Source organism: Pleurodeles waltl, chromosome 3_2 (genome assembly GCF_031143425.1).
Source record: "Pleurodeles waltl isolate 20211129_DDA chromosome 3_2, aPleWal1.hap1.20221129, whole genome shotgun sequence".
In the NCBI taxonomy this organism is placed as follows: domain Eukaryota; kingdom Metazoa; phylum Chordata; class Amphibia; order Caudata; family Salamandridae; genus Pleurodeles; species Pleurodeles waltl.
Window position 1 is genome coordinate 79,028,284 of NC_090441.1, and position 21,417 is coordinate 79,049,700.

Consider the following 21,417-nt stretch of genomic DNA (forward strand, 5'->3'; position numbering starts at 1 on the left):
ACTTAGTGTAGCTAGGAGCGTGAGGAGCCTTCCAGTGTGTAGCTACAAATCGTTTAAAAGTGATGAAGGCCAGATTGATGAATCTAAGGAGCTGTTTATCTCCTTTAGCCCGCTTGCGTAGACCCAATAAACAGGACTCTGGGCTCAGTGTCAGAGCGTGATCCGTTATATCCGCTGTTGCTTCCATAATGTGTCGCCAAGCTGCCGCTAGCGGCGGGCAATCCCAAACCATATCATAGAAGTCAGCAACTGGTGTTGCGCAGTGGGGGCACACAGGGTCCGAAGTGGGAAACATGCATTTTATGCGGGACGGGGATAGGTAGGAGTGGTGTAGGTAGTTAAATTGGGTGTAGCGAAGCCTAGAATTACATGAAACGCATTTAACAGAAGGAGGCGCTGTTATTCAGGACTTCTGTGTCAAGGGAGTGGGGAGTACTGCGTTCCATTGGGACCGCGCAGACTCTAGATTCGGGCAGGCCTCTGTCAAAAATATAGAGTAGAGCCGTGATATCACTTTTTTGGTGTCACTTATGGATAGGGTCTGCATGAGAATCTGTGATGTCTGGGGTTCGTCGTCTCCCGTGTCCCACTTGGTTCGTAGTAAATGTCGTATTGTGCAATATGTCAGAAAGGCACCCACGTGTATCCACGTATTTTCCACCAGTTCGTTGAACGTCAACAGTGTAGCTTCCAAATAAAAATCACCCACACCCTCAAGACCCACTTCCCGCCATGGAGTCATGTTATGATGTGCCAGCATGTTGCGGGCCCTAGGCAAGTGCAACAGTGGGATCAATGGTGAGTATGGTGTGCTACGACCCTTGCCGTGGACATAGCGCAGCCAACATGTTTTAGCAGTATCTAATATGAAGTTACCACGGTGTGTGGGGGTATGCTCCAATGGATAACCAGGTATATAATGGTGTCGGAGCGAGTGTATTTATTATTACTTTTTGCTCTGCAGTGCATTGTTCCCCTGTCAAGCTAATAGGCCACTGTAGTTGGGCAGCAGCATAATATGGCTCAAAATTGGGCATAACTTGGCCTCCATTGTCCTGCGTGTATTGTGTCGTGGTCAATGCGACGCAACATCTGTCCTTCCCCCATAATAGATCAGTTAGTAGACTCTGTAGGGACGTAAAGAATGAGCGGTGGAGAACGTCTGGTAGCGCTGCAAAGTGTTATAACAGTCTAGGAAGAATGAGCATTTTGGCTATGGCTACTCTGCCCATGGGCGATAGTGGGAGAGAACCCCAGAAAAGGAGCGATCCCTGTATGGAGCAAATAGTCCTGTCTATGTTGCCCTCTCTAATGTCATCAATCAAGTGATATACTTGTATTCCTAAATACTTGAAGGTGGTATGAAACCATGGTAAGTAATATTCTGGTAAGTCCGGTTGGAGTTCCACAGGAACAGGTGTTAAGGGGAATATGCAGGACTTAGACCAATTGACTTGCAGCCCGGAGATTTCGGCGAAGGAATCAAGTGTGGCCATTACCCTATGCATAGAGATTACATGATCTCGTAAGTAGATCAAGGCATCGTCTGCATATAAGGATATAATGTGATGTGTATGGAGTTCTGGGATGGCCCATTGGTGGGCATGTGTGCGCAGTTTCGCGGCCAGGGGCTCTATATCTATGGTATGGCGAACAAGAGTGGAGAGAGCGGGCATTCATGTTTAGTGCCCCTGTGTATGGGGAATGGGTATGAAATGATTTGTCCTGTTCTAACTCGAGCTGATGGGTTAGAGTATGATGTAGGGATCCATGTTATATATCCATTTCCGAAGCCCACTGCACCCAACGTTTTAATGAGGAAGTCCCAGTTTAGGGTATGGAACGTCTTCTAGATGTCTAATGATACGGTCACTCCACAATGGTACGTCCTAGTGTTCCTGTGCAAAATGCGAATTAGTCTCCTGATATTCAGGAATGTGTTTCTGCCCGGGATAAATCCGGACTGATCCTCATGGATCAACTGCGGGATGAATGGGAGGCATCTGTTTGCCAGTATTTTCCCCAGAACCTTACAATCTTTGTTTAGCAGAGAGCGCTGGCGGTACGATCTAACATCAAGGGGATCCCGAGCAGCCTTTGGAAACACAGCTATGAGGGCCTTGCATAGAGATCCCGGTAGTTGCCCCCTGTCATGTGCCTCATTGAACATGGTGAGCATGGGTTGCAAGAGGTGGTTCGCCTGTGTCGCATAGTATTCTATTGGTAGCCCATCCGTGCCGGGTGCCTTGTTGCGGGCCATTTGAGATATTGTAAGACGTATCTCCTCCATGTATAGTGCAGCTGAATGCTCCGGCTGCAAGTGCTCCAGGGAAAGAGAATCAAAAGTGGAGGCGTGCCCAGGTGGTGGGGTGGAGGGAGCCGAGTACAACAGTTGGTAGTATGAATAGAAAGCTTCATTAATAGCCACCTGAGTGTTGACTATTACGCCTGATTCCATTCTGATTGCCCCTATGGGTGAGCGCTGGGCGGTGTCCCGGACCAGCCAAGCCAGTAAGTGGCACGATCTGTCGCCCTCCGCATATTGTCTTGTCATGTAGTGTCTGTAATCGTGTTTGCCCAGTCTGGCATCAGTCTCGTTATGGTTGGCCCGCAGGGAGCGTAGCTCCTCAGCTCGCAGCTCGCCCTTCGCCACAGCGACCTCTGCTATCCACATTTTGGACTCTAATGCGGCAAGCTCCTGGAGCAATACTCGTCGGACCCCCACGGAGGCGGCCATGCAGTGGTTGCGTACTACTACTTTATGTGCATCCCATTCAGTTGCTCGGTATGCTGTTGTGTTATTGTTGTGCGAGAAGTAGGTGGATATGCACGGGGAAAGCTCTTCACGAAAGGGGGGGTCAGATACTGCCTTGACTTGCAGATGGCACGTAGGTATCCGCGTATTCGGGCGGTCCCATCCCTAGACCACCTTTAAGGGGCAATAGTCTGATGCAGTACGTGCCAGATAACCAGAGCCACACACCCGATGCACCATTGTTGACGGTGCCAAAATCAGATCTATTCTAGTATAAAGGTCATGAACTGGGGAGTAGAAGGAGTATTCACGATCTGTTGGGTGTCCCATTCGCCACAAGTCGCACAATCCGTTCCCCGCCCTCCAGGCCTCGAACTCAAGGGAGATGTGTCTACTTGGTGCATTCGGTAGCTGGGGGAAGGAGCGATCCAGATTAATGTCAGGAACACAGTTGAAATCACCCTCCCAAAGGCTCTCCCTGGCAGGGCCTCAGAGCAGACCGGTAGTCGTCGTATTCAAGAAGCATTGTTGGTTAGTGTTAGGTGCATATAGCGCTACCAGGGATAATGGCCCACCATCGAGATAGCCCTCGGTCACCAATTATCGACCGTTGGGATCCACTTGTGTGTGGTCAGCTACAAAGGGCACTCCGGGGCGATCCATATCGTCACACCACGAGCGAATGATGAGTAAGTGGTTCCAAATATTTGACCTTTCCAACTAGAGCGTAGGCTCCTGAGGGAGGACGACAAATGTGTTTCCTGAAGCATTGCTATATACACTAGGTGGTGCTTCAGGTATGCGTGGATATGATGTCTCTTGCATGGTGTAGCCATGCCCCGTACATTCCATGTGATCACATTGTAGGGTGGTGCCTGTATCTGTGTAGCCATGTCTGTGTAGTAGTGTGAGTCTGCACGAGATCTCAGGAGGCCCAACCCGCACACATACTAGTAAGGCCCGCCTGTGTCCTCTCTGAGAATGTAGTACCACGCTGGAGTCTGGAGTCGCGCCCCGTTCCCTTCTTTCAAATAGTGAATAGTGGCAATAACAAAACAATCCAGAGAAAGTACTGGAGGAAAAACATACGTGGGTCTAACAGGAGACCAATACTATACTTCACAAACAACTCACATCCCAAAACAAAACAGAGACTGAGATAAGGCGTGGGGATCAACTGGTCCATGCAGGATAAGGCACTGAGGGTGGAAGCCAGGCAATAGGACCTGAGTGCCCGGCCATCCGGTTGGCGACCTGGGTCCCGCAATCCCAAGGGACCGCTGGTGGGTCCGGAGACCTGCACTAAGTCTTGACGCTATTCCTCTTAGGGCCGATGCAAAGCGATCTGTTTTTTGCAAGGTATTTGACAATGGGATCCATAGGAGTATAGGCTCCACCGACAAAGGGAGCCGGGCTCAGATATCACCTGCAAACTGTGGGGTGAGCAGTGGGCCATGAGGAGAGCCCTCAGAGTCGGAGCGTTCTCCCTGTTCAGTGTCAGAGTCCTGGGGCTCCCGCAGGGCAAAGAACGGGTTGGTCACGAACTGCATAGTCTCGAGCAGCACACGGGACCGTTCCTCGACCACCTGGGCCGGCGTAGACTTGGCCCTCATTCTTGTGCAACATTTTCACTTCCCCCCTGGGGTCGTCCACCGTTCCCCATCCTCTTCCGGATGTGTGGGTTGGGCAAGACCTTTGTCTTCCAGGTGTCCTCCGGCGAGGCGAAGATGTGGGTTTTTGAGCCATCCTGTATGCGTAGCTTCGCAGGGAACACCAGTGCATACTTGAGGTTGTGCTCCAGAAGGTGTTGTTTCACCCGATAGAAGGAACTACGTTTCTTTTGCACTTTAGCAGTGAAGTCTGGGTAGGCAGTTATGAGTGCATTTTCAAATTTCCGTGTTCTGTCTTTACAAAAGAGCTGAAGCACTAGATCCCTGTCACGGTAGTTGAGAAGGCGGGCTATTAGTTGGCGTAGGTGGGTCCTCAGTGGTGGAGGTCTGCCCGGCACCCAATGTGCTCGTTCCACAGAGAAGTATTTCGTCCCTTTGCCCTGCAGCACCGTGTCAGCAAGCCACTACTATAGGAACAGCTCCACGTTTGAGCTCTCGGTGCGCTCTGGGAACCCCACCAGGCGGATGTTGTTGCGCCATGACCTCCCTTTGGCATCCTCCTCTCTACGTTTTAAATTTGTTACCTCCATAGCCAAGTGGTTCATCCACTCTTGAAGCTCCTTCATGGTGAGGTGCAATTCAGCCACCTCTGTCTCTGTTTCCACGACTCTCCCAGACAATTGCGGTCATTACAACATTGGCGGTAAAAGCCGCTTACCACCGTGCAGAAGACAGCCAACACACCGCCGCGGAAAACCGCCACAGCTATTATGACCCACATTTTGGAATCCGCCAGAATTCAGACACCCACACAAGTCCGCCACACCAAAGGTCAGCAATAAACTGGCGAAAACAAAACCTCCACCGTCACGCCAACAGAAATACGCCCACACTATCACGACACACGAATCCACACAGCGGTCTTTTAACCGTGGTATTCCATTGGCGGTACACACCGCTGCGCTCAAAATACACACACACATACAAAACACTACCACATTGGACAATTCGAAATACACCCACCTGATACACATACACACACCACTCCCACACACCCTTTACAATATAAAACACACACCCACATCACCCACAAACCCCCACGACCAAAAATTCCGAAATAAGGCCAGAGAGAGATAGCACCAGCAAGAACAACAGCATGCACAGGCACACAACACCATCACCCACAGAACTTCCACGCACCTCACACAACACACCACTACATATCAGCACACTTATTACCACACACTCCACCCCACACATCACCTACACCACCCCATGGCACGGCAAAGACACCCCAGGTTCTCGGAGGAGGAGCTCAGGGTCATAGTGGAGGAAATCGTCCGGGTAAAGCCACAGCTATTCTGAGCACAGGTGCAGCACACCTCAATTGCAAGGAAGATGGATCTATGGCGAAGAATAGTGGACAGGGTCAACGCAGTGGGACAGCACCCAAGAAATCGGGAGGACATCAGGAAGAGGTGGAACGACCTACGGGGGAAGGTGCGTTCCGTGGTCTCAAGACACCACCAGGCGGTTCAGCGGACTGGCGGCGGACCCCCACCTCCTCACCCACAACTAACAAGATGAGAGGAGCAGGTCTTGGCGATTCTGCATCCTGAGGGCCTCGCAGGACTAGGTGGAGGAATGGACTCTGGTAAGACAAATCTTAATTATTACATCCCCCACCCTACCTGCATGCTATCACATACCTCCACCCTCACCCCCAGCAACCCAACTCCTCACATATGTCCCAACATCACCAACCACCCATCCCAACACCAAGCCCTGCATGCAACAACAAAGCATGGACACCCATCACTAACGCATGGCCACTGCACATACCCATACAACCCCCTAAACCATCATCACACAAGGTCCCACCCATTGCACACCATGACACACACAGATGTAATAATCATCCTTTTATACCCCTGCAGGACCCATACCCAACGTCACCGGACAGGAGGGTCCACACATGTCCACACCACCAACAGAAGAGGCCCACAGTGATGACAGCAGCTCTGTCCAACTGGATCTAGATGACCAGCCCGGCCCATTGGGGACCTCAGGACAGTCGGTTCCCCTCACCCAGTCACAGGACACCACAGTCCTTCCCCCCTCTGGAAACACCAGCACAGCACCCACCCAGCGGGCCCATACCTCCGTCCCCAGGACACGTCAATCAGCAGTGTGTCCACCAGGGAACCCGGGATAACCCACCACCCTAACAACAACAGGGACCTGGGGGCAGTGGTAGTGGGCACACGGTCCAGGGGACGGAGGCCCAGGAACACAGGGGAACTGGGAGGGCTGCTGTGCGACAGGGGGCGGACAGGCCATGGGAACCCACTCCCTACGAGGCCCGCTCCTCCATCATGGGAGCCTACCACCACTCCCAGGAGACAATGGCAACAGTACTGGCCAAGTTTCAGGAGACCTAGCGCCTGCAGGAGGAACAGTATATGCGTTTCAGGGAGGAACTCAGAACCATCAGCTCCACCCTAGGCACCATCGTAGGGGTGCTGAAGGAAGTACTCAACACCAGGAGGGACACTGTGGCACTACAAGGGGCCCCTGATACTAGAATGGTCGATGAACTGCCCACCGCCTCCGCCGGCGCTAGTGGACAGGACGCCCCGCCACAGGACCACCACACCAGCACCCCACCCCCTGCAGAGGGAGAACCACCCCGCAAACGGTCCCTGAGATCCAGGACAAAGACAGAGCACGATGCCAAGACCCCCGCCAATAAATGAGACCACCCTGATTGTCATCCTACTGTCCCACTTTGTCACCCTGTCCATACTTAAACTGCCCCAGCTCCACTTCCTATGCCCATTTGGGCAATGCACCTGTGAGACTAATGGACTGGACTCTGCCATGGACATTCCTCTGCCATCACCCCTCACCATTTCACTACCCCCTCCAATATTGAGCACTTAAATAAACGCACTTAAAGCACAAAACAATCTGGAGTCTGTCTGTGATTTCGAAATAGTGTATTAGCAATTACAGTGACAAAATGCTCTTACAATTGCAATGTCAACATACCTATGTCACACAACTCTAGTCCATGAGGAATCGAAGCAGATGTCACACAGTGGGACCCACATTTGTGAAATCGTAAGGGAAAGTGACAACTCAGTGACCATACACTAGGTGAAAACAACACACAGTAGAGAGGTAGTAGTGTTAAAGTAAATGTAGTAGGCAACTCTGTACACTTACCTGTGTCTCACTGGAAATATTGCTGGATCACTGAGTCCCTGTTGTTCATGTCTTCTTCCTCTGCTTCCTCATCTTCACTGTCCACAGGCTCCACAGATGCAACAACACCGCCATCCTGACCAAACTCCTGCAGAAAAGGCACCTGTCGTCGCAAAGCCAAGTTATGAAGCATACAGCAGGCCACGATGATCTGGCACACCTTCTTTGGTGAGTAGAATAGGGATCCACCTGTCATATGGAGGCACCGGAACCTGGCCTTCAGGAGGCCGAAGGTCCGCTCGATCACCCTCCTAGTTCGCCCATGGGCCTCATTGTAGCGTTCCTCTGCCCTTGTCCTGGGATTCCTCACTGGGGTCAGGAGCCATGACAGGTTGGGGTAACCAGAGTCACCTGCAAATGGTGAGGGGCAACTGTTAGACACGCACTAACCTGGAGGGATATCCCCATACCCAGACAACCATTCCCACTGACTTGCCTCCAGGTGCTCACCTAATAGCCACACACAGTGCCTCTGGAGTTGACCCATCAAATAAGAGATGCTGCTATTCCGCAGGATGTAGGCGTCATGCACTGAGCCAGTGAACTTGGCATTCACATGGGAGATGTACTGGTCTGCCAAACATACCATCTGTACATTCATAGAATGATAACTCTTCTGGTTTCTGTACACCTGTTCACTCCTGTGGGGGGGGGGGGGCAAAGCCACATGGGTCCCATCAATGGCACCTATGATGTTGGGGATATGTCCCAGGGCATAGAAATCCCCTTTCACTGTAGGCAATTCCTCCACCTGAGGGAAAACGATGTAGCTCTGCATGTGTTTCAGAAGGGCAAACAACACTATGGACAATACGTTGGAAAACAGAGGCTGGGATATCTCTGATGCTATGGCCACTGTTGTTCGAAAAGACCCACTTGCAAGGAAATGGAGCACTGACAGCACCTGCACTTGAGGGGGGATTCCTGTGGGATGGCGGATTGCTGAGGTACACAGTTCCTGGATTGTGGCACGGTCAAGCCTGTATGTGATAATCACATGTCGCTCCTCCATTGTCGACAGGTCCACCAGCCCCGGTGGGCCATGAAGGACCGCCAGCAAAAGCCCTGCTGGGCCATAAAGGACCGTCAGCAAAAGCCCCGCTGGGCCATGAAGGACCGCCAGCAGCTGAGACCCTGCAATGGAGACCGCCATCTCAAGCACCGCTGAACAGGGCACCGCCTTCTCAAGCACCGCTGCACGTGGGCACCGCCATCTCAAGCACCGCTGAACAGGGCACCGCCGCCTCAAGCACCGCTGAACAGGGCACCGCCGCCTCAAGCACCGCTGAACAGGGCACCGCCGTCTCAAGCACCTCTGAACAGGGCACCGGCGCCTCAAGCACCGCTGAACAGGGCACCGCCGTCGCAAGCACCACTACACAGGGCACCGCCGTCTCAATCACCGCTGCACAGGGCACTGCCATCTCAAGAACTGCTGAACAAGGCACCGCAGCCTCAAGCACCGCTGAACAGGGCACCACCATCTCAAGCACCGCTGAACAGGGCACCGCCGCCTCAAGCACAGCTGAACAGGGCACCGCCATCTCAAGCACCGCTGGCCCATGAGCGGCAAGGGCACTGACGCAACTGAGTCCGTCACGGGGTGAATGATGCACTCTGGGCACCATGCCCCCTCCAGAACCAGTGAAGACTGTCATCCACTCCCTCTGTCCTTAGCAGGATGAAGCACTCTGGGCACAATGCCCCCTCCAGAACCAGTGGAGAAAGGCATCCACTCCCTCTGTCCTTAGCAGGATGAAGCACTCTGGGCACAAAGCCCCCTCCAGAACCAGTGGAGAGATACATCCACTACCTCAGTCTTTGGCAGGATGAAGCACTCTGGGCACAAAGCCCCTTCCAGAACCAGTGGAGAAAGGCATCCACTCCCTCTCTCCTTAGCAGGATGAAGCACTCTATGCGAAAAGCCCCCTCCAGAACCAGTGGAGAGATACATCCATTACCTCAGTCCTTGGCAGGATGAAGCACTCTGGGCACAAAGCCCCCTCCAGAACCAGTGGAGACTGTTAGAGACTTGAGAGACTGTGGCTTTGCACTCCCCAGGATTGTGTGGCTTTGCACTCCCCAGGATTGAACAGTGGGCAAACCACCCACTATAGAGACTTGAGAGACTGTGGCTTTGCACTCCCCAGGATTGAACAGTGGGCAAACCACCCACTGTAGAGACTTGAGAAACTGTGGCTTTGCACTCCCCAGGATGGAACAGTGGGCATGTGGCCCCCTCATGGATTTGGCATCGTGCACTCAAGCGGCTGAGGTGCCCACCCTTTACCTCTCCCTGAGGTGCCTGTTTAGTTGATGTCTGATGCCCCTGCAGTGTTCTCTCCGTCATGGTCGGGGATCTTGTGTGGGCCTCGCCCATACCGTGTGGTCCCAGTGTTCCACGGACTTTCTAAGAGCACCACCTGGACTACTATGCTTGGTATATATTATGTACATGGTGTATATGTATATTTCTGCCTACTTGCTTTTAATATATTACATTGGTTACACTCATTTTCTATTGTCTTTGCATTCTTCCGGTGGGTTTGGGGGGTGTAACTGTGATGTATTGATATGCATTAGTGTGTGTGTTGTAGTGGGTGAGGGTGGGGGTGGGGGTGTTGCGTGTGTGTGTCACTGTTTTTTCCCTCCCCCCTCCCCTGTGTCGTGGGTGTAGTACTCACTGTGGTCTTAGCCACTGGCGTTCGTGCTCCTGGTAGAGGAGCAGGAAGACTGTTGCAGGGAGAATTTGGAGTTCCGGGTCCATGGCGTCCTCGTTCCTCGTGGAGTGTGTAGAGGTGAGAGTTTTTCTTTCGGGATTCCTGTTTCCGCCGTGTTTTTATCCGCGGTGAATCCACCCGGAAAAGGTGGCGGATTGGCCTGTCATAATAATGTGGGCGGTGCATTGTCTCCCGCCTGTCTGTTGGCGCTGACCGCCAAGCTGTTTGTTTGTAACGCCATGGCGGTCGGAGTGTTGAAGTGGCTGTCTTTGTTGGCGGTTTCCGCCACGGTCATAATTGCAAATTTTTTACCGCCAGTCTGTTGGCGGTCTTACCGCTGCTTTAACACCGACCGCCAGGGTTGTAATGACCACGAATGTGTGAAGATCTGCACATAATAAATTAACATCTAATGTCACTGCCCCAATCGTCGCTTCAAGGGAGTTTTTGGTGTCCAATATGGCCTGTAGGACCATTTCAAATTGTGAGATATGAATGTGGAGTGTGGCATCCATCTGCTGCAGGGCATGAGAAGTCACATCTGGACCAGTAGGTGGTGTGTCCAGTGTGGCCATTGTTGCCGCTGGTGTCTTAGTAGTTTTTGGCTTGCCCATTCAGGCTCTATTTGTTGGGGCACTCCCCAACGGGGCGCCGCTTAAGCGGGGCGCCGCTTAAGCGGAGCGCCGGACGGCCAACGTATTCAGTGCTTACAGGTCGATTGGCGGCAACTGACCCCCGAAGAGGCCGCGTTTAGTGAGTAGGGTCCCAGTTTCCATTGATGTGCACTGCTATACGGGGCCAGTTGGAGCTAGCTTTCACCGCAGATCTCCCAAAGTGGTGGGTGTCTTTTAATGTTGCATATCACTCGATCTGTAATGCAGTCAGAGTGCAGCACGCATCAAGTGCAGTCCAGTACCTCCAGAGGGGAGGCAGCGCCACCTTCAGCGCGGGGAGGCACGAGGGAGGCTCCCCTGTCCCTCCCCTCCTTGTTGTCCTGCGTCTGGGGTCTTGCTCAGTTGGCCCCGAGGCTCGATCCGTATACGGAGCCTACTTGGGCCAGTTTTCACGAGCACCACACCGACATGAGGGCGAGCCCGCCGGTCCTCCAGCCACGAGGACGATAGGTGCGGTGCCCCGGCATGGCTGTGCCCCCTGAGGCACAAGGCAATTGGCGGTCTTCTCCCCCGTCTCGGCCAGCGAGTCCCCAGCGTCCCGTCAGTCTGGTGTGGCACACGCCACGGCTCAAGTAATGCTGCTGAAGCGCACCCCACAGCCCCGGACCTATTGTCTGCGCGGGCGCAGCACCCCAGGCACTTCCAGCCGCTCCCAGCGCTTTTTAATTCCGAAGTTGAATTCGCATATAACTTTAGTTTAAAAACAGCCAGCAAGGCAGACCTGCCTTTAAAATGACACTGGGCACCTCAGCAGTGCACCTATGGGTGCACCACCTATGCTGGGGTCCCTAAACCTACATGCCCTACCATATACTAGGGACTTATAGGTAGGTTGACATAGCCAATTATAATTAGCCTAATTTGCATACTCATTTTACATAGAGCACAGGCCCTGGGACTGGTTGGCAGTACCCAGGGCACCATCAGAGTGGGGGAAAAACCAGCAAAAAGTGAAAATTGGGGGCAAAAGGTTAGGGGGCATCTGCAAACCAGCCCTGTTTCTCACACAAGCCCCTCCAGCCCCCACACCCAGGAGACTCAGCCCAACTCTGGAAGAGTCTTTGTGGCTTTTCAGGTGAGGAAGCCAGTGAAGAAAGCTGGCTGTCCCTTTGCAGGGCCTACTCTGTCTTACATCCTCTTGTCATGGTCACTCCCTCTGGGGAGTGAACCCATCCCAACAGTGAAAGGACCCATCTTAAACTGAAACTTCCCTCTGGGGGGGTCTTCCTTCTCTCTCTCTGCCAACTGGGGTAGTGAGGTGCCCACCTCTCCTATCCTTAACTTTGCTAGGGCAACACCTAGCTTATACAAAGAGGTCACCTAACACTTGAGCAACCCCACCATGACCAACAGGGTCAGGGGGCCTACTTTGCTTTTGGCCCTGGGATCTTCCTCTCAGGCCAAGTGCAGTGCTCCCATGAAGGCCATCACCCAGCAGAGGCTACTGACAGCTATCAGTACCCAGAACCACACCCTAAGCTCTCCACCGACAGGTGGGTGAGCTGCTTTAGGGGTAACTGTGCGGTCCTGGCACCCCTCTTGCTGTTTAGAGTGGGGGGCTACCACCTCCTGCAGCAGACACCCTCCTTCCACTCTCCCTTCTGTCATTGCAGGGGCAACACACTGCATCTGGACAGCTGCTTGACCACTCAGGACTTCCTTGGGGTCAGATGAGGCCCCACAAATGCCAACTCTGGACTGCCCCCCTACTGTGGCAGAAGGCCTTTGGCACCCTGGAACTCTCTTTAAGAGTGGCCTAGCCTTTTTGCTTCTCCCCTTTTCTGGGAGACCCCTGTCTCCTAACTGTAGGGACTGGCTCCCTGGGACTTTGGGTTGGTGGGGGGCGCCCTGGGCGTCTGCCCCATTGGGACCAGACTCTCCTCTGGGAGGTCATTGCCCAGGATACATTCTAGGGGGAGGTCAGCACTGACCATCACCCTAAACCAGTCTAGGATACCACCCCCTCTCTAGGGGCACTATGGCTACAGGTTTGATGGTGACCTCACCTGTGGCTATCCTGACTTTCCTGGTCTCTCCTGGGACATACATGTCTGGAGTCACCAACTGGTTACTTACTATAGTGTGACTGGCACAGGTGTCTCTCAGGCCAGTGGTAGGGATCCCGTTAACCTGAATGGGGTGAAAGTGCCTACTCCCACCTTCAGGGATTAGCAGCTTACCATTGGGTCCTATCTCCCACCCCAATGCTATGATGACCTCATCATCTGAGTCCTTCTCCTCTATGACTACACTGGACAGCCCAGTGCTAACCACCCTCTTGGGACAGACTGCATCTCCCCTGAAATGACCTGTCTGCTGACAGTCAAAGCAAGCCTTACTGTCCAAGAGCCTTTTCAAACTTGGTCTCTCTGCCTCTGCTTGTTAGAGTGGGAGAGGGATTTACTTCCCTCCTTCTCAGTGTTCTGGGTTACAGAGGGAGTCTCTGTGATGAGTTTACCCACTCCCACCTTAGGTTTTTTGGGACCTGACCCCCCTTTCTTGGCGTCTCCCCCCTGGGATTTGACAACCACTTTGGTACTCAACCACTCATCACCTGCCTCCCCCAGCTCTCTAGGGGTTGGTCAGCTTAGAGTCCACTAGATGCTGGCGTAACCTCTCTTGGATACAATTGGTCAAGATGTACTCTCTCATGATCAAATTGTATAAGCCCTCAAAGGTACTTACCTTGTTGCCCTGTATCCAGCCCTCTAGTGCCTTAACTGAGATGTCTACGAAGTCAACCCAAGACTGGGTATTGACCTTCTGGGTGTCCCTGAACTTCATCCTGTACTGCTCTGGGGTCAGACCAAACTTCTTGGTTAAGCACCTCTTCATACTAGGATATGAATCTGCCTCCTCCCCACTTAGGGTCAGACGCCTATCCCTCCCAGTGTTGGGGACCAACTTCCATAGAAATGAACCCCAGTATTGAGGCTTAACTCTTCTCATCTGGAGGATCCTCTCTAAGGCCCTCAGCCATTTATCTATATCATCCCCCCTCTACATAGGCAGAACCCCCCCCTTGTGCAGTCTGGCACAAAACCCTCTACCCATGGACATCTCAGCTTCTCTCTTGCTGCCACCATCTCTCTGTTCAATCTTTGCCTAATTCTCCTTCCCTATGGACCACCTTCTCTACCTCCAAAGCTACGAAGGCAACCTTGGCCTCAAGTTCCCTTTCCCTGATCTCCAGTTCTGCTTCCTCTTGGTCTGATGCCACAGACCCTCCCCTCCTACTAGCTCTGGATGGGACCTGTGAGAAACTAGGGCTGATTGCAGAGGCCCCATAACTTTTTGCCCCCATTTTCCACTTTATGCTGGTGTTTTCCTGACTCTGATGGTGCCCTGGGTACTGCTAACCAGTCCCAGGGCCTGTGCTCTGTGTAAAATGGATATGCAAATTAGGCTAATTATAATTGGCTAAGTTAACCTACCTATAAGTCCCTAGTATATGGTAGGGCATGTAGGTTTAGGGACCACAGCATAGGTGGTGCACACCTAGGTGCATTGCTGAGGTGCCCAGTGTCATTTTAAAAGCAAACCTGCCTTGCTGGCTGCTTTTAAATTAAAGTTATATGCAAATTCGACTTTGGAATTAAAGGTACTTCCAAAGTCTTAAACTACCTTATTTTTACATATAAGTCACCCCTAAGGTGTGCCCTATGTGCCCCTAGGGCTGGGTGCCATGTAACTATAAGCAGGGACTTTATAAAAATAGATTTATAAGCCCTGGTGAGGTAAAAACAGCCAAATTCGTTTTTCCCTCATGGAAGTAAATGGCCTTCATAGGCTAGAATGGGCAGATTTTATTTTAAATTTTAAAGTCTCCTTAAATGTTACATACCAAGGATTTGGTATCAAATTGATTGTTGTAATAAATCCCACAACTTCCAGTTGTTGGATTTAATATAACTTGTCCAGGTAAAAAGTTTAGACTTTACCTAAAAAGTTGCCAATTTCAGCTCTGCATTGTTTTTGCTGCTGTGCTCTGATTGGCCAGCCTGCAGCAGCTTCTGCCAGGCTACTTTAATGAGGTGTGAAGTGGCCTGGCTTCACACAAAGGAATGTGCTTGGGGGAGAGAATCTCCCCTCAGCAGATGGTGAGGCAGGAAGGGGGAGGGCTGCCAAACTGGTCTTCAAAGGCAGAGAAGGACATCTGGAGCACCCAGCAACACCTCCACATCCTGCAACCCCAGACAGCTAGGTGCCCCCTTGATTAGATAAGGAGAGGGCAGGAGAGGGGTGTGTTTATGATTTTTAGCCACACCAGTGGGTGGGCTCAGCCAGATCTCTCCTCCAAAAATCAGATTCATCCATTTTTAGAGACTGTTGCCTTCTGGGATGGATTTTTGCCACACTTCCCAGGAAGTGGTCATCACAGGGGGACGACCCTGTCCCTGATTGGAGAACCAGGGCCCCCCTGCTTTTCACCCAGAAGCAAGGATAAAACTGGCAGACCTGCACCCACTCCTCAGATCCCCACCAAATTTCAAGAAGAAGGAACTACAAGGAGAAGAAGGACTGCCCTGCTGGACCCCTGGCCTGCACCTGGACCCTGCACTCAGAAAGACTGCACCAGCTGCACACTTGGGCTTCACCATAAGAAGGACTTTGCCTGGCTTCAACTGGTTCAAGGAGGGACTCCCTGTTTGCTACAGGTGAAAAATTGCTATCCAGAGTCCCCTGCACCAACTCCTGAAAAAGTGACCAGCTGACCACTGTCCAGTGGCCAAAAAGGAGTTTGCGCCAGGTGCATTCTGGGAGTTGAAGTCCGCACTTCCCAAGGACCATCCCAGAACTTCTGGACCCTTGGGGTGAGCTGTGGACCCCAAAAGAACCTTGAAAGAACATCTGGGTGAAGCCCCAGAAGTTTGGGAAAGATTGGAGAATTTTTGAAAAAAAGCTCCATAAAGTGACCGACCCGACGCGGAAATTCTAGCCGGCTTGCCTCAACCGCGACCCGGCCTGACTTCGTGGTTCGTCCCGGTAAAGAAAAACATCCAAAAAAGAGACTAAGTCCGAACGTAAAAAGTTGACCGGGACCTTCCAGCCATCGTATCCGAGAAGGGCTCCACGGACGTCGGATCAAGATCCAGGTTTACCCCGGTCGAAGGATTTTCATCTCGAAAAAACGACTAAGTCCGAAGGTAAAAATCACCACAGAGGAAACCGACTTCGCGTATCCGGACAAGGGCTCCAGGAGGTCGGATCCAACTGGCAGGTTCGTCCCGGGGAAGAAAAACATCAAAAAAGAGACTAAGGGCCTGATTCTGACCTTGGCGGTCTTTTCGCAAGACCGCCGAGTTACCGCCGCGGCAAAGATCGCCGACCGCGGCGGTATGCCGCTGCGCGTATTCCGACCGCTGGGAGAGTTCCGCCGGAATACCGCCAGCAGCCACACTGGCGGTCGGCGGGAAAGTGGAGACTGGTCAACCTCCACCGCCACGCCAGCAGAACACCGCCCCCAGAATTACGACCCACATTTCTGTGTGGCGGTCTTCTGTTGGCGGTCTTCTGTTGGCGGTCACGTCCCTATGGCTCCCGTCGCCTCCCGGAGGACCAACGCACAAGGTAAGTTGATCGTTCGTGAGGGGAGGGGGTGGGGGGGTGTTGTGTGATGTGTGCGTGCATGGGGGTGTGTAGAGGGGGTGTGTGAGTGCGTGCATGTGGGCGGGGGTGCTGCTTTGCCTTTGGACAATGTGTGTAGTTCGGCGGGTGCGCATGTCGGCATGTATGTGTGCGGGTATGTGCCCCCGTTGTGTATGTGTGTGTGTAGGGGGTGTGCATATGTGCATGTTGGGGGTGCGTGCATGTCGGGGTGCGTGTATGTGCATGCCGGGGTGGGGGGGCAGGGGGTTCGTACCACCTCTGGGGGGTGGCAGGGGGGTGGAGGGTGTGTGGGGAGGACTCGTGGGGGGCAGTGGGGGGTGGGGGAGACCCCTATCAGTGCCAGGGAAGGAATTCCCTGGCCCCGATAGTGCCTACCGCCATGGTTCGCATGGCGGTTCCCGACCGCCAAAAACCGCGGCGGTAAGCAGGGTCATGATGCGGTTGGCGGTCTTGGGTCGACAGCCGGGCCGGAGTGTGCGAACTCCAGCCCGTCGGTCATGACAGTGGGGAAGTGGCGGTCGATGACCGCCGCGGTCAGAATGCCATTTTTTGGACCGCCGGTCTGTTCGCGGTCCAACCGCCGCCTCTCCGCCGACCGCCAAGGTAAGAATCAGGCCCTAAGTCAGAAGGTAACTTTTTAACCGAGGCCTCCCGCGACTTGTAGCCGAGCAGGGCTCCATCGCGGTCGGCCTGAAAGTTTGACTTTGCCCCGGTCCTGGTGCAACCAGATGACCCGATTGGCGCTTTTTGTTTCTAAGCGCTAGAAAATAGTAATACTTTAAAAATTCATATCTCCGGTTCCCCTGAACAGATTTTAATCGTTTTTGTGTCATTTTAAAGATAAAAATATAAGCTATTTTTATAAATTGGTTTTGGATTTTTAAACTGTTTCCTGTGTTTTATTTAATTACTGTTTTGTGATATTTGAATGCTTTACACTTTGTCTCCTAAGTTAAGCCTTGACGCTCGATGCCAAGCTACCAAGGGTAGAGCTGGGATTAATTTACTGAGACCTAACTGTACCTATGTGGAGGTTAGTGGCTTGTTGCTAGGTGTAGGTACCTACCTGCCCTACCAATAACCCATTTTCCAACATAATTGGAAGCAGCGACGGGATCCTGTACTTGTGTTCAATATCACGTTACAGTTTTAGGTAAAACAAATTAAAAATCCTTTAAATTGTCCTAGTGCAAAAATTGTTTTTAATTTTTATTATTTTTTTTTTTTATTAATTTGGATTAATTTCAATTACTGAATTTTTGTAATTTTTCTAAATTCTTGTTTCCAATTTTTGCAAAAAGTTTTTGTTGACACAAAACTAGGGAACCATGGAGCTTGATCTGGCTAGCCTACCCACACTGACAGTAGTCCAGCTTAGGGGGTTGTGTCTTGAAAGAGGGTTGCCTGCAACCACTGATCTCAGGAAGCAAATCCTGATCACATCCCTGACAGCATGGGCTGAGGCCCAAGAGGTAGAGTCAGAAGAAGCTCCAGAGGAGGGAGAAAGAAGGGAGGATGCAAGCTCTAACCACTCAGGGGAGGGAAGGCATCTGAGCCCAAGTGAGGATGAGGAAGAACGGTCCTCAGTAAACACAGTCACTAGGGGCAGACCCAAAGCTAGTGGTGGGAAGGGGGTCCTTTCAGGAGGAGAGAACCCATCCATCAGAGAAAGAGAGCTGGAGGCCCAGCTAGCATACATAGCTTTGGAAGCAGACAAGCTGGCCCTAGAAAAGAAAAAGTGGGCATACCAAGAAAAAAGAGATGGAAGCAGCGATAAAGAAGCTGAGGTGTCCATGGGTGGGGGAGTTTTCCCCAGATTACCCAAAGGGGTGGTTCCTGCCTATGTAGAGGGGGATGACATAGATAAGTGGCTGGGGGCCTTTGAGAGGGCACTCCAAGTGAGAAGGGTTAGGCCTCAATATTGGGGTTCCCTTTTGTGGGATTTGGTCCCCAACTCAGGGAGGGATAGGCTTCTGACCTTAAGGGGGGAGGAGGCAGATTCATACCCTAGTATGAAGAGGTGCTTAGCCAAGAAGTTTGGTCTCACCCCAGAGCAATATAGAATGAAGTTCAGGGACACCCAAAAGGTCAGTACCCAGTCTTGGGTTGACTTTGTGGAGATTTCACTAAAGGCACTAGAGGGCTGGATTATTGGTAACAAAGTAGATACTTATGAGGGGTTATACAATCTGATCATGAGAGAGCACATCCTGACCAATTGTACCCAAGAAAGGTTACACCAGCACCTAGTGGACTCTAAGCAGACCAACCCTAGAGAGCTAGGGGAGGCAGCTGATGAGTGGTTGAGAACCAGGGTGGTTGTCAAGTCCCAGGGGGGAGACTCCAAGAAGGGGGGGACAGGTCCCCAAAAACCTAAGGAGGGAGGTGGTAAGCCCACCACAGAGACTCCCTCTGTACCCCAGAACCCTAAGAAGGAGGAGAGTAAATCCCACTCCCACTCTGACAAGCAGAGACAGGGAGACCCAGGGTTAAAAAAACTCTTGGACAGTAGGGCTTGCTTTGACTGTCAGCAGACAGGTCACTTCAGAGGAGATGCAGCCTGTCCAAAGAAGGTGGTTAGCACTGGGCTGTCCAGTGTAGCCATAGAGGAGGATTCCTCAGATGATGAAGTCCTCCTAGCATTGTGCTGGGAGACATGACCAGATGGTAAGCTGGTGATCCCTGAGGGTGGGAGTAGGCACTTCCACCACATTCAAGTGAATGGGATCCCTACCACTGGCCTGAGGGACACCTGTGCCAGTCACACTATAGTGAGTGACCGGTTAGTGACGCCAGACATGTATGTCCCAGGAAAGACTAAGAAAGTCAGGATAGCCACAGGGGAGGTCACCTCCAAACCTGTAGCCATAGTGCCCCTAGAGAGGGAGGGTATCCTTGACTGGATTAGGGTGGTAGTCAGTGCTGACCTCCCCCTAGATTGTATCCTGGGCAATGACCTCCCAGAGGTGAGTCTGGTCACAGATGGGGTGGTCGCCCAAGGCGCCCCCCCAACCCAAAGTCCTGGGGAGTCAGTCCCTACAGTTAGGAGACAGGGGTCCCCAAGAAAAGGAAAGAAGAAAAGGAAGGGTAGGCCACTCTTAAAGAGAGTTCCAGGGAGCCAAAGGCCTTCTACCCCAGTAGGGGGGGAGCCCAGAGTTGGCACTGGTGAGGCCTCACCTGACCCCAAGGAAGTCCTGAGTAGTCAGGCAGCTGTCCAGATGCAGGGTGTTGCCCCTGCACTGACAGAAGGGAGAGTGGGAGGAGGGTGTCTGCCACAGGAAGTGGTAGCCCCCCACTCTAGACAGCAAGAGGGGTGCCAGGACCTCACAATTGCCCCTAAAGCAGCTCAGCCACCTGTCAGTGGAGAGCTTAGGGTGTGGTTCTGGGTACTAACAGCTGTCAGTAGCCTCTGCTGGGTGCTAGCCTTCCTGGCAGCACTGTACTTGGCCTGGGAGGCAGACCCCAGGGCCAATAGCAAAGTAGGCCCCCTGACCCTATTGGTCATGGTGGGGTTGCTCAAGTGTTGGGTGACCTCTTTGGGTAAGCTAGGTGTTGCCCTAGCAAAGTTAGGAGTAGGGGAGGTGGGCACCTCACTACCCAAGTTGGCAGAGAGAGAGGAGGAAGACCCCCCTAGAGGGAAGTTTCAGTTTGAGTTGGGTCCTTTTACTGTTGGGATGGCTTCACTACCCAGAGGGAGTGACCCTGACAGGAGGATATAAGGCAGAGTAGGCCCTGCAAAGGGACAGCCAGTTTTCTTCACTGTCTTCCTCGCCTAACAAGCCAGGAAGACTCTCCCAGGGTTGGGCTGAGTCTCCTGGGCGTGTGGGCTGGGGGGGGGTTGTGTGAGAAACTAGGGCTGATTGCAGAGGCCCCATAACTTTTTGCCCCCATTTTCCACTTTATGCTGGTGTTTTCCTGACTCTGATGGTGCCCTGGGTACTGCTAACCAGTCCCAGGGCCTGTGCTCTGTGTAAAATGGATATGCAAATTAGGCTAATTATAATTGGCTAAGTTAACCTACCTATAAGTCCCTAGTATATGGTAGGGCATGTAGGTTTAGGGACCACAGCATAGGTGGTGCACACCTAGGTGCATTGCTGAGGTGCCCAGTGTCATTTTAAAAGCAAGCCTGCCTTGCTGGCTGCTTTTAAATTAAAGTTATATGCAAATTCGACTTTGGAATTAAAGGCACTTCCAAAGTCTTAAACTACCTTATTTTTACATATAAGTCACCCCTAAGGTGTGCCCTATGTGCCCCTAGGGCTGGGTGCCATGTAACTATAAGCAGGGACTTTATAAAAATAGATTTATAAGCCCTGGTGAGGTAAAAACAGCCAAATTCGTTTTTCCCTCATGGAAGTAAATGGCCTTCATAGGCTAGAATGGGCAGACTTTATTTTAAATTTTAAAGTCTCCTTAAATGTTACATACCAAGAATTTGGTATCAAATTGATTGTTGTAATAAATCCCACAACTTCCAGTTGTTGGATTTAATATAACTTGTCCAGGTAAAAAGTTTAGACTTTACCTAAAAAGTTGCCAATTTCAGCTCTGCATTGTTTTTGCTGCTGTGCTCTGATTGGCCAGGCTGCAGCAGCTTCTGCCAGGCTACTTTAATGAGGTGTGAAGTGGCCTGGCTTCACACAAAGGAATGTGCTTGGGGGAGAGAATCTCCCCTCAGCAGATAGTGAGGCAGGAAGGGGGAGGGCTGCCAAACTGGTCTTCAAAGGCAGAGAAGGACATCTGGAGCACCCAGCAACACCCCCACATCCTGCAACCCC